Consider the following 13,775-nt stretch of genomic DNA (forward strand, 5'->3'; position numbering starts at 1 on the left):
GAGTACATTAGAGTTGGTGGGACTTCAACTCTAATGTACTCTTTATCTTTAGCATATGGAAGTTTCATTGCGTTGTTTATTTCGTGTTTGGTGCTGGACCATTTTATGAGCCTAGCCATTTCGTTATATTCATTTCAGAAACGTATTTTACCTCTTCCGTCTATAACAATATGCAAAATGAATTTTATCCACCTTACCTTTTGGAAATAAAGTAGGTATATTGAATATGGGTAAAAATACTATTTTGGGGGTCTCCTAGATCAACTGCAAACTTATTTCAATATTGCAAGCAAATGCGAGCTTTTTAATATTTTATTTAAAGTAACTAGTGCTCGTGGGTTTTGTGCATTTCAGAGCTTTTGGGTAGTCATTCAAAGCTACAAGTAGTTCTCCAAAATCTTCAACACGGAACACTTGTCTACCGAGCCAATGATCAGGAAGATATTAATAAACAGCTTTTACGCAAATGTTGAAATCTGCTTATACTTTACAAAAGTGATCTCACTCCTTCATCGGTGATGTGATGAAGTAGAAATTTCGTGTCGTTTCCTCAATCTCAGTTTTAACATTAGTGAGCATAATTGTTCTTCAAATCCTGCACAAAACAGTGCTCGATGTTTGGCGATTTATTCGAACATTTGCTGTCGTCGAACATCAACGCCTGTCTTTTTGCAATGAAAGTGACGACACATATGTACGTTAAATCATAATTGATACCCAAGTGCTAAACTCGTCTAACACAATCTGGAAACCTTCCTTCTGCGATTCTTTGAGCATTCCCATCTTTCAATTTGAGCGCAGCCAACTTATTTTCTTTAAATTTATTCTTGAGAACCACAGCCTTATATTAATTTATGTTCCACATCTCCAGATAAAGCGTGTTGAACAAAGACTTCTTCATCCGAGCAGCTTCCATGTAGATAGCCGTCCTGACGGGCATGTGGGTGGGATTTCAATATCCTCAGAGAAAAGTAGGTAGCACACCGTTGCTTCCTTGTGGGACAACCCTGTTGGGTTATACCTCCTTTTCTTCGTTGATGCCGCATTATCATCCTACTAGGACTATGTAACGATTTAGCCCGCCCTTCTTTCGAAAAAATCAGGCATCGCTGAGCTGGTAAGTGTGAGCACAGTCGCTTACATTACTCTCTTTCGTTTGTATGGGTGCGGCATCTTAATTTACAGTTTCCAGAGATTCTTATAAACTTTGCACATCCATTTCCCTTTTACCGTGGTGATGTCAAACATTTCCTTCAATAGTTTTAAATTGGTTGATCATGTTTAACGTTGTAAATGATGTAAAGATATCAAAATTAACAGGTAGTCAAAGAACCAAGTAAAAAAGTATCAGTCGGTTTGCCGACAGAGATATACCCTCAGCCTGTGTATATTGAAACAATTTTTTACCAAAAAACGTATGCATTTAGGCGGTTTTTAAAATTTTGGGCGTTAGAACCGACAAAAACGTTGATTAGTATTAAAGATCAAAAGTTTTGCGGAGGAGATACTAACAAGAATGGATCTCCAGCCACTCCATACGGTACCATAGGTTTTTTTTTACACCCTTCGGCCTGTTTGTTCAAGAATTATGGACTTGCCCCTGAAAAAACATTTACCATTGTAATTGAGGCAGGGAATGCAAGTTACTTCAACAAAAATAAAAGTGATTCGATATCTGGTCTTAAAGTGAACCTATCCGAAATTTTGTGTGGGAAGTACCGGATGGAGTCGACAAATTTAGTCCACATTTGATCCTGATCTATATCTGGTAGATATATTATGTGTAAAGTATGGACCAATTTGGCCACTCCGTTCAAGAGTTACCGTACGAACAATTTTTCCGAACATTTTTGAACTTTTGTGGGAGAGGTACCTGAAGGAGTGGACTGATATGGCTTATCTTCGAACTTAAACTATGTTTGGACAAAATATTACTGAAGCCAAATTTTGGATCCAATCGGCAGATCCGTTCGAGAGTTATCACGCGCTCCAACCACCTCACACGGTGTCATAGGGGTTTTTTGCAACGTTCAGGCTATTTTCTCAGGAAGTATGGACTTGCCCCTGATGAATCTTGTACCGTCGTATGGGGGGCAGTGAATACAAGTTGCTAAAACAAAACATCAAAGCGATTCGAGAGATGACCCTAAACTGAACTTTTCCGAAATTTTGTGTGGGAGGTACCCGAAGGAGTAGACCGATTGAGTCCATATTGAAACCTTATCTAAGCCTGGTACACATTTCACGATGGGCAAAGTATGGACCAAATCGGTTACACCCTTCAAGAGTTATCGTGCGCACAAATTTTCCGAACATGTTCGAACTTTTGGGGGGGAGGTACCGGAAGGAGTGGACCGATATAGCCCAACTTAAACTAAGTTTGGGCAAAATATTACGAAAGCCAAAATTTGAACCGAATCGGTTCATCCGTTCGAGAGTTATCGTGCGCTCCAGCCAGCCAGACAGACAGACAGACGGACGGACGGACATTGCTAAATCGACTCCAAATTGTCTGAAACACATTTCGTCCAAACATACTTGGGGTCTAAAACCATTATTTCGATGAGGCACATTTTGCCCGTATGAAAGTGTATATGGTAATATTCAAAAAAGTTTTACAATCGTTGAAGTTGAGGTTCACCATTTAATAAGTCGCGAACTGTTAATATATTTTATAAAATATGAATACATTTATATATATTGAAGTGTTTTAGCTACGATCTCATAATATGGACCATAACAAATAATTTTCGTGGAAGCTGCGCTGGTGGTAATATAAAAAAATGGGAAAAATGTGTTGAAGTTTACAAGTTTTTTTGTGTTCTTTCTTGATTTCTGGCCAAACCACGGAAAATTCAAACCTGTGCTCAAAGAAAGAACTAAAGAATACCCCTTAGGCAATATGGTTGTAGTGTATGACTTTTCGATATATACACTGCATCCCCCTAAAATCGATGCTGACATTTTGAAGTTTTGATTTCAGTGTTTTTCGAATTTTTTTTATAATTAGATGGTGCAACTAGATAATAATCGAAACTAGTTTATATGATTGTAGAACTCGCGATTCCACGTCGTTCGATGTATATCTCATGAGTGTGCTCCATACAGCTTCCTAGTAATAGGAGTCCAAAGGCGAAAATTTGGTGCGTAAATTTTCTGAAAAAACCTATTTTTTGGCTTTAAAATTTACAACTGTCGTACAGATACCCCTGAACCCCGCGTGATTTTAGTTTTTTTACGTGCCGGATCTAATAAGCCCTTCCGCGTTTGAATCCATCCACTATAACGCCGGATATAGATACCTTGAAAGTAGGAAAAGCTGCAAAAATATATTTTGACAATTCCGCGAATTTAACCGCGATTTTCTTTGATTATTTTTGCATAAATGTAATCCTTTATTCGCGATTATAATATTTGCCAAAAAGGTGTGTCACAAATTACAAAGATTCAGGAGTAATATCCCTATTTATCCGAAAGTAGAATGCGGTGGCACATCCGCAATTCTTGACGAATCTGTCTAAAATAATTTATATTGACGTATTTTTAATAGGGGGCTATTGAAATCGGATGCACCTCATAATCATATGCACATCGCGTAATTTTTGCCCACTTGAAGGTTTTTTGAATAGTAAGATGCAACTGATGGCACACTTTGGCCGCTGAATGAAACATGGGAAAATCCATGCATATTGGTAGACATGGACTCCCTGTATCCGAAAAGCACATGCACCTCAATCGATTTAAACCAATTCGCGAATTATACGCTTTTTAACTTCTATGTTTTTTCTTTTATTGTAATTTCAAAATTACTCTCTACTTCTTATTTCTATTGCTTATCACAGAAAGCAAATATACTTTCACGATGACTAATTACTTTTTTCGTAGAAGTTTAAGCAAAATACTTCAGGATTTGGATCGAAATTTAGCGAAATAATAGAATAACTCCCAACATTTATTTTTCAAATTTTTCGTATTTAACCAAAAATATATTTTTGAAATAATTCCCAACAATAAGTTTCCGTTCTTTGTTGTTGCTGTAATATGCAAGTTATAAACACGATCTTTATAAATTTGGTCTCACATTTTTCTACGCGTTGTCTAGATTATGTACGTATTTTTAAATTATTTTTTTAGAGATTTTTTGGACTCTGATTTAGAATAAATAAAATTTATTCCAAGATTTCTTCAATATTTTTTGATTTTCGCGAAAATAAAAATTAATTTAGCAACTATTTTAGCATCTACGGATAGATATCAAATGCTGTTAACGATTCATATATACATGTTCTTATTACAACACAATAGGAATTTTTAAATATTTTTTCTTTATAAGAGAGTAAAACCGCATATAACTTTTGAGTGCAGCATCCAATTTTGTGAACGCGAACAGATTTGAAGCCACGATTTTTGTCGTAATCCATGTACCAAGAATGGCGGATGTGGTCGCCAAAAAAGTTTTTATTTTTTTTTTCTATGTAATTGCAAAGGAAATTTGAAATTTACCATATACCCTCGTTAGCATAAATGCTGAGGGTATAAAAAGAATAAATAAAAATGATCGTTCCCTTTTTTCCTCCAATTAAATGTAAACGGTGTAGCTACCAAAATGTAAATGTAAACGGTGTAGCTACCAAAAAATTTCGAAGAGCATTTCACCATAAGTTTAGGAGAGTTTATTAGAAGAGATGGGAAGTCATCATGCTAGCCTACGCCATACCCTTCAGTCCGGTGTTTTACACTCTGGAAACATTTTCGGGCTCCATTCTGGTTCCTGAACATCTGGAGTTTCTCAAGCTCACGTTCTTGCTGCTCGTTCTTCGAAACTACACATCTCCTGATAATTTGTCTTGCCACTTCGTGTTGCTACTGACTGCAGGGTTGTCTGGTTCTGGCCAGTAGCCTTACGACAGTCCTGATCGCACCATAGATTTTATTTTGTCGTTTGGGATTGCCAAGTATAGATTTTGAGGCAGTTGAAGAGAGTGGGCTATTCTTTGCCATAGCGCCGCTTCCACATTCTCTGGACAAGAGTGCCGTTTTAAAGATTGAAGTGAGTTGAGTGGAGTAGGCTTATGCTAAGTGTTGTGTTGCAACTTCTCGACATCCAGCTTCAGCCCTGTGTTAGATCGCACCGCTTGTATGGGAAGGTGCGACGAAAATATTTCTAATCGTCGGATAGATCTGATTTTTTTTCAGTAAATGCTTAAAATATTTCAGGTATTTTGAGGGTTTTTTTTCTAGATTTTCGGCCCGAATTAGCTGTAATTTGGAGTTTAGGGTTCCCAGTATTCAAAAACCTCCTGCCCCAAAAAATTGTGGATATAGGTCCAGGTCTTGGTATAGCCCCCATATAACGTACCTCCCGATTTCAGGTATTTTGAAGCTTCTATCTACAGTGCTGCTCAAAACATTTGCAACTCAGATGCCTATATCACATTCAATATATTTTTAGGGACATTTTGAGTTTTGAAATATATTTGTTTTTGTTATTTGATTTTTTATTGACCATATTTTCAAGATTTAAAAAGCATTTTCCAGTTATGAACACTTATGTTTAAAAAATGTGTGAAATATCGGAGGACCACATGTTTTAGCCTGCTCAAAACATTTGCAACTCCGTGGTACGAATATCTATTAGTTCATTTTGACGAGTTTTTTGTATTGATTGGCATCAAATTGATTTTAATCAGAAGAAGGGGGCAAAAGCTTTCGTGGAGGAGTACTTTTATCCCACATATGTTACTTTTGATAGATAAGTATGCCGAAAACAAGACATGTCCAATTTTTTTAAGAAAAACTTAAATTACGACCAGAAATTTTTATCAACGCTTTGCTAAAATGGTAATTTTTGAAAATGTGGATCCAGCGAGGTCCAAAACTAAACAAAGGAACATCACAATATCTAAAACAGAGCTGGATACCGCGTAAAAAGAACTAAAATCGCCATATGATGGGAAGGAGATGTAAGGACAACAACATCTACTGCAGGCGATGATCAAAAAATTATACGAATTATTAAGCAGATCTCTCAGAGGTCATCAACAGATATTAAAAAAAGACTTGACACCGATAAAACTATACAAACACCTCCGATACATACCAAAAAAACCGGTATACCAAAATAGGCAAATTTTGGGAAAACAGTAATTTTCGGGAAAAATGGAATTTTTCATAGAAATTATTCAAAAAATTTGTGGTTATATTTTTGGAGTAGTGAAATCGAGTACTTCTCCTCGATATAAATCAATATTTAAGTTATATGACTTGAAAAAATTTGATTGATCACCAGAACTAAAGATAATAGAATTTGTCCCCTTGTACGAAAAAGTTGACCCAAAATGTAAAAGGTGTTTTATATTGCCCTGGAGGTATTTTTATGGACAGAAATGGTGCAGGATATATGAAATCGAGATATTTATCAGATCCAAGAACTAACCGAACAGGTAGCATGTCAAAATCTCACCATGTACACTCCAGAATTGTCGTATAACACAATGTTTTGGCATAATACCGTTTCTAAACGTATATATAACCACGTAAAACTAGTAATTTTTTGAAAATATGCTTAAGTTCTTATCGGACGCAATCAGCTATAGTAATCTAAATTCATATAGGAGGTTCCGGGACTCTAATCTGGACTCTAGACTATTAAATATCGAATAAAACCTTTGTATTTAAAAATTATCCTTAAAGCACAGGATTCCAAAGGATATATTAACTTATTTAGTTAACTGGTTTCCTTTACGATGTCTCCAGATAATAAATAAAATGTTTAATTCACAATATATTATCAAAACAAAAATAATTTCTTCAGATTTTGAAAACAATTTTCTCAGTTGCAAATGTTTTGAGCGGAACCAAAAGTGAGTTCGAGCTTTGTTTTGTATATTTTTTGTAAAATAAGTGAAATTTTTGCAAATTAATTTTTAAATCGTTAAAAAGGATTCAATAAACAATCAATCTACAAAAATATTGGCGTTTCAAATACACAAACTACCTCAGAACTATATAAAATATGAACTAGTCATTCCAGTTGCAAATGTTTTGAGCAGCACTGTATGTTTTTGGCCCGAAATGGCTGTAATTTAGTATTTAGGGTACCCAGAATCCATCTGCACCAAAAATGTTGGGCATAGGTCTAGGTTTTGGTATAGCCTCCATATAACGGTACCTCGCGATTTCAGGTGTTTTGAAGTTTCTATCTACATTTTCGGCCCGAATTGGCTGTAATTTGGTATTGGCAGTTCTCAGTGATGGGGAAACTTCCCCACCAAAGATTGTGTACATAGGTCCAGGTTTTTGTATAGCCCCGGGTCAGAATATTTAATGTTGGGGGGATAATAGAGTTCGATCCGGCCGAACCTAACATTTTTACCTGTTTTTCACTTTGTATAGAGAAGCATTTATCAAAGATATACAAGTGTGAAAAAAAATCAACACAGCATACACGGCCAGAGGCATCATTAGTATTTTTGATGTCACATACGAAAATGTAAATTTATGCAGGTGGAACCAATTTTTTTTAACTTGACACTATTTCGAACACTATCTACAAAAAATTGAGAGTGGCATAGGATGGCATAGTTAGTAAAACTCAACTTAAATTTTGAGGACTTGAAATACATTAAGCTAAAACGTCCATTTCGAAAATTATATATTGTCTTTTAAATTCTTAGCTATTTGCCTTGTAAGAAGTCACATCATTACTGACGTTTTCAAAGTCTTAGAGAGATCATACGTAATTGTCAACTTCTTCTGTTTTGCTTTCTTAAGTACCGTTATAAATTACAAAATCTTTGTTGGAATATTATTTAATTGACTTAAGGAGTTTTGTATTGAAAAAGTGATTTCTAGTGAAGTCCACACACATCGAACCAATATGCTAGATCGTTTCGCTGGTGGTTTAGTTCAGCTCATCAGGCATATGGTGCTAGACAAAATTTGAGTTTGAAAACTTGTATATACTTGTATATCTTCGCGTCGACGCCATCAACTTGCTAGACACACTTTAGCAGATTATCTTTCGACTTTTCAAAGCTATCAGTCACTTGTGTTACTGATCGGCACATGTTATTAATTGTGTCATTTCTTTTAACGATTGCATCTCTTATAAACTTTTCCAGCAAGTTGCTGAAGCAATCATACAAAAGGCTTGTCTGAAACTTCTTTTGATACTAAACTCTTCGGAGAAGATCTTTCCTATTTTAACTGCAGACCGGGTATGATAGAACATCGTCTTACACATATGTGCCTAATCCGCACATGTCTTGGAATACCTTTGTTCATATGGGGCTGTCGAATGCTGCTTTATAATCGACAATAATATGGTAGTTGTCGATCTACATCTCTTGGGTCTTCTCCAGGATTTGCCGCAAGATACATATCAGGTCAATTGTGAATTTTCTAGTCTAAGGTATTTTGGTATCGCCCAATTATTTCGTTAACTTAACTATAGGCTTTATTCATCCACACAATATCCCTGACACTATCTTATAAGCAGTAGGGACCAGACTTGTGCTCCTATATTTAGAGCACAGTCCTATCTTCTTTCTTGTAGTCGGGATACAGAATTATGAGGTTCCAACCGTCGGAAAGCTTTCTTCCTGACAGATAATGATAACTAGCTGATGTATATACCTTCTCAGCGTGTCGCTTCCGGTTTTTAATGGCTGGGCTGGTAAGTCATCGACTCCTGATGACTTATGACCCTTTAATACCATCGTCTTGATCGGATCTGTGTTGTTTTTGTCGTCATCGCTAGTATTGGATACCGGTTGAATGAGAAACAAGTAAAAAAGTATCAGTCGGCTTGGCCGACAGAGACATACCCTCAGCCTGTGTATTCTGAAACAATTGTTTCCCAAAAAACGTATGTATTTAGAGGGGTTAAACAATTTTGGGCGTATGAAACGACAAAAATGTTGATTGGAATTAAAAATCAAAAGTTTTGCGAAGGAGATACTTAAAGAAATGGATCGTCATTGACGTCCAGCCACTACATATGGTGCCAAGGGGGTTTTTACAACCTTCGGGCTGTTTGCTCAAGAAGTGTGGATTTGCCCCTGAAAAAACTTTTACCTTCGTAATTGAGGCGGCGAATGCAAGTTGCTTCAACAAAAATCAAAGTGATTCAATAGCAGAGATGGTCTGTATGACGATTTTTTAGGTTTTCGACTGTAAGAAAGTTGTAAACGTCGAAAACGTCATATACCCGTAGAAAACGTATAAAAAGTAGTAAATGTCATAAACCTCAAAAAATGTATGTTACCATTATATTTTTCAGTTAATATTAATTCTGCAAGCCTGCCTTTGTTATTGAAGAGCGTCCGTACCTTTTTTGAAAATAACGCATATTTTTATTAATATTTTAATTTAAAAAAAAATGAAATAGTTGAACAGTAAATTGGATTACGCACTTAGCACGCCATCTACAATATATTCCAAACACCACCACTACTTTACGTAGATTCAAAGAATTTGCGGGTGAAGTAATAAACAAACATATTTATAATGTTCATATAATATAAAATATATATATAAAATGTACATTTTAGAGTGAACTCTTTTTATGCCTGTTTTGTAATAAAATAGGATCTCAAAAAAATAATAATAAAATGAGTTTTATTATTATGGAAAAACATCGATTTTTAGGATATAAAAGTCGTTTGTTTATTCTGTCAAAAACCTTGTTTGTTTGGCTAGGTTTACGACGTTTCCGACGTATGTAATATACGTCAGAAATGTATGTCATATACGTCATCATTGTAGACAGACCATCTCTGTTCAATAGCAGGTCTTAAAGTGAACTTATCCGAAATTTTATTTGGGAGGTACTGGATGAAGTGGAAAAATATAGTCCATATTAGAACCTGATCTATATCTGGTAGATATATTAGGATGTGTAAAGTATGGACCAATTCGGCCACTCCCTTCAAAAGTTACCGTACGAACAATTTTTCCGAACATTTTTGAAATGTTGTGGGGGAGGTACCCGAAGGAGTGGACCGATATGGTTTATCTTTGAACTTAAACTATGTTTGGACAAAATATTACTAAGGCCAAATGTTGGACCGAATCGGCAGATCTGTTCTAGAGTTGTCTTGCGCTCCAACCACTACACAAGGTGTCATAGGGGCTTTTTGCACCTTTCCGGCCATTTTCTCAGGAAGTATGGACTTGCCCCTGATGAAACGTGTACCGTCGTATGGGGGGAAGTGAATACAGGTTGCTGCAACAAAAATCAAAGCGATTCGAGAGCAGGTCCTAAACTGAACTTATCCGAAATTTTGTGTGGGAGGTACCCGAAGGAGTGGGCCGATTGAGTCCATATTGGAACCTCATCTAAGTCTGGTAGAAATTTCACTATGTGCAAAGTATGGACTAAATCGTTTAATCCCTTTAAGAGTTATTGTGGCCACAAATTTTCCTAACATTTTGGAACTTTTGTGGGGGAGGTACCGGAAGGAGTGGACCGATATAACCCATCTTCGAACTTAAACTAAGTTTGGAGAAAATATTGCGATAGCCAACTTTTGGACCAAATCGGTTCATCCGTTCGAGAGTTATCGTGCGCACCAGCCAGCCAGACAGACAGACGGACAGACAGACAGACGGACGGACATTGCTAAATCGACTCCAAATTGTCTGAAACACATTTCGTCCAAACATACTTGCCTTTTGCCCGTATGAAAGTGTATATGAGGAAAAGTCAAAATTTTTTAGTTTCCATGAAGCCAAGGTTTGCACTATTATAATACGCGAACTATTGTAGTTTGCCAGTAACTATGACTATTGCTGGATTAATTTAGATGTTTTTGTACAAAGCTCAAAAATTTAGCAAAAAAATTTAATTTACGTGGTAGTTACGACCGCGTAAAGGAAAAACCATTGGTAAAAACCAGGGTTTCGGAGTCGAGGTATTTTTGGCTCGACTCCGACTCCGACTCCAGGCGAGTTTTTTTCACGACTCCGACTCCGACTCAGACTCCGGGTCGACTCCGAGAGTAAATTCCTATACCACTAAAAATGAATAAAATGTGCACAAATTTTCAACTTTTTTCTATATTTTGGCCTATATAGGTTACTGTGTTAGTTTTTTCTTACATATTCATTAGAAAGGGCATTGATTCGAATACATTCGAACATACCAATACTGTTTCTGCCGAATCTTTCATTGAAAAATAGCAAAGTTAGAAAGTTCTTGTCAGTATTCATTTTCTTGCACGAGTATATTCTGGACGGAATTTTTCCGCGTGAGAAAATCTTTCAGCCTTCAAAATATTTGAAAATGATGGGGCAATACAAATCGTAAGGACTACATACAATAAAAACTATAAGCAATTTACGATTTAGTGTGCTTAGCCTTAAAAGGAGACCAGTTGCAAAGCTCAATAAAAGCCATTTTTCATGATTTTTTTCCGAGAAAACTACGTAACTTTTTGGCAGACTTATTTTTTCATCTGAAAGAGAAAAATATTACGAAGGTTTGAGGTCGTCTACGAAACCTTGTTTTTATTAAAGCATTTTGCGGTGCCAACTCTATCTCGAAAACTAATAAACCAATTGTCATATATTTTTGTGGCCGATTTCCAGTAAAACAAGGTTTATATGCTGCATACAAAATAAAATAAATTGTTCCCATCCAACGCTCATACTGAGGCAATATTGTTCCGATCGACTTAAACATTTGACCACATATCCTATGCTATTTATACTTTATACTTTTTTCTGAAATTTGTAAGTAGGGATCACCCCTTAAACAAAAATTCAGCGCTCACATTTTGAACTTTGGTGAGGAGTGGATAATTTTATTGAAATATTTGAGATATATTGTGTACACCACTCAGCACGTAGGCAGATGGCTGTTTTCTGGAACTGAAAAATTAGCAAACGATGAGATTTCGTGCATGAAAATATGTTACAAAAATGTTGCTAGAAAAAGTTTATGTAGGGTCGGTTCACTAGGACAAGAAATCGATGTTGTCATGTTTTTATTGTCCTTTATCACTGTTACCCGATCCTTTCTCATGATTATGTATTTCATTGAATTTCGTATATGCAATTGATTGTGCAGAAAACTCGGACAGATTCTGTTATTTGAATATCTACATCGAAAGCCCTCATTGAGTATTTAATGAATCCTAGATGAGAGATTCACCGTTTGTCAGACTTCTGAGTTATAGCGGGATGAATCTGTCGTTACCCAACAACGAATTTATGATGCCTAATTCAGAAGCGTAACCATCCGAATTTGATATACAGTCTGTCGCAAAAGTTAGTATACACCGTTGAAACCAAAATGTATTAGGGATAAATATTACTATAGCTTATTGAAAACAACAAACAATTAGTTTTATTTGATAGACAAGAAGGTTGTCTTCCGTAATAACAATTAAAAGTGCGCAATATTTGCATACATTAGAAAATGCACGGTTCGAATCCAAAAAAGACCACAATTTATATCGCAAAAGTTAGTATACAACGGAGAATTCCCGTGGAACTGTTTAAAAAATTCTTGATATTTTTGAACAAAATGAAACTAAATCTATACTTAAGATCATAAGAAGTATATTAATTGGTTTTAATGGCAGTTATAGTACTTATAGTGACAAGTCCAACGTACACTGTATCTTAAAATCCACAAAAATTGGTCATCTGCAAATACAACAACTGTCGCTACAAAATTCCGGGTGTTATGTCCTGTTTATGAATTTTAAAGCCATGAAATGCTCAGAAAAGCTCTAAAGTTTCAATTTGGGTGATCTTGATCGAGTATCGACTTGTCCGTTTTGAAAAAACGGGAATTTCTTGAAGGAAACCCAAACTTTTGAGGCCGTTGTCCTTTTGAAATATGTAATAATCCTTAATCCTTACACATAAGGACTTTTCTTTTCAGTTAATTTTCTCACAAATTATGTCCCTTTTCACATTCCCACCAAAAATAAATAGTAGGAGAACCTCAAGTTCTGGTGTAAGCCCTACACAGAATTCGCGGAATGTACATAAAATTGATAAATTATTGAATATAAGTCTACTTTTTTCAAAATTAAGGCCCATTTAGTGGTCATATAATTACATAAAAAATGTTTGTGGATCCAAACTTCACGGCGAATCAAATGAGACTGCAATCATACAGATTGGTGTTATAGTTTGGATGTTACAGCCAAAATAAGCACATATTTTGGCCAAAAAATAATTTTTTGTTTGAAAAAACATTTTTTTCATATGCATTATGTAGTAGAAAATGTTGTAAAAATGTATAGGAATACTTCCTTCATTTTGCTTAAATCTCCCAACAAAATAAACGGATTTTGCTTTATTGACATTCATATTAAAGCTTTCCCATTAGGGAAGGTAATTGGGTTGATGAGGATATATCTCAAAGCTTCTGAAATGGAAATAGAGTTCAAATAACCCATTTTTATTTATATGCATTTTAAAATACGTGTAAATCGCGTAATTATCAAAATCATTTTGTCCGCATGTGATTTTCATGTACAGCAAGACCATATCTGTTAATTTGTATATATTTTTCGAAATTAAATTTGGAGGCTAAGATGTAGCATCAGCTGCATCTTAGCATTAAAATACCTATAAAATATCGCTAATTTGCGCAAAGTGCATACAATTTTTGTCCGCATCCGATTTCAATGTCCACCATGAAAATCTACATCGATATATATCTATTTCAAGGCGATCAATTAAGAACCGTGGATGTAGCATCACACACTATTTTTTGGGATAAAATGAATGTAGCTCCCTTATCAGTGAAGTTT

Source organism: Musca autumnalis, unplaced genomic scaffold (assembly GCF_047663935.1).
Source record: "Musca autumnalis isolate F117 unplaced genomic scaffold, ASM4766393v1 scaffold_1, whole genome shotgun sequence".
In the NCBI taxonomy this organism is placed as follows: Eukaryota; Metazoa; Arthropoda; class Insecta; order Diptera; family Muscidae; genus Musca; species Musca autumnalis.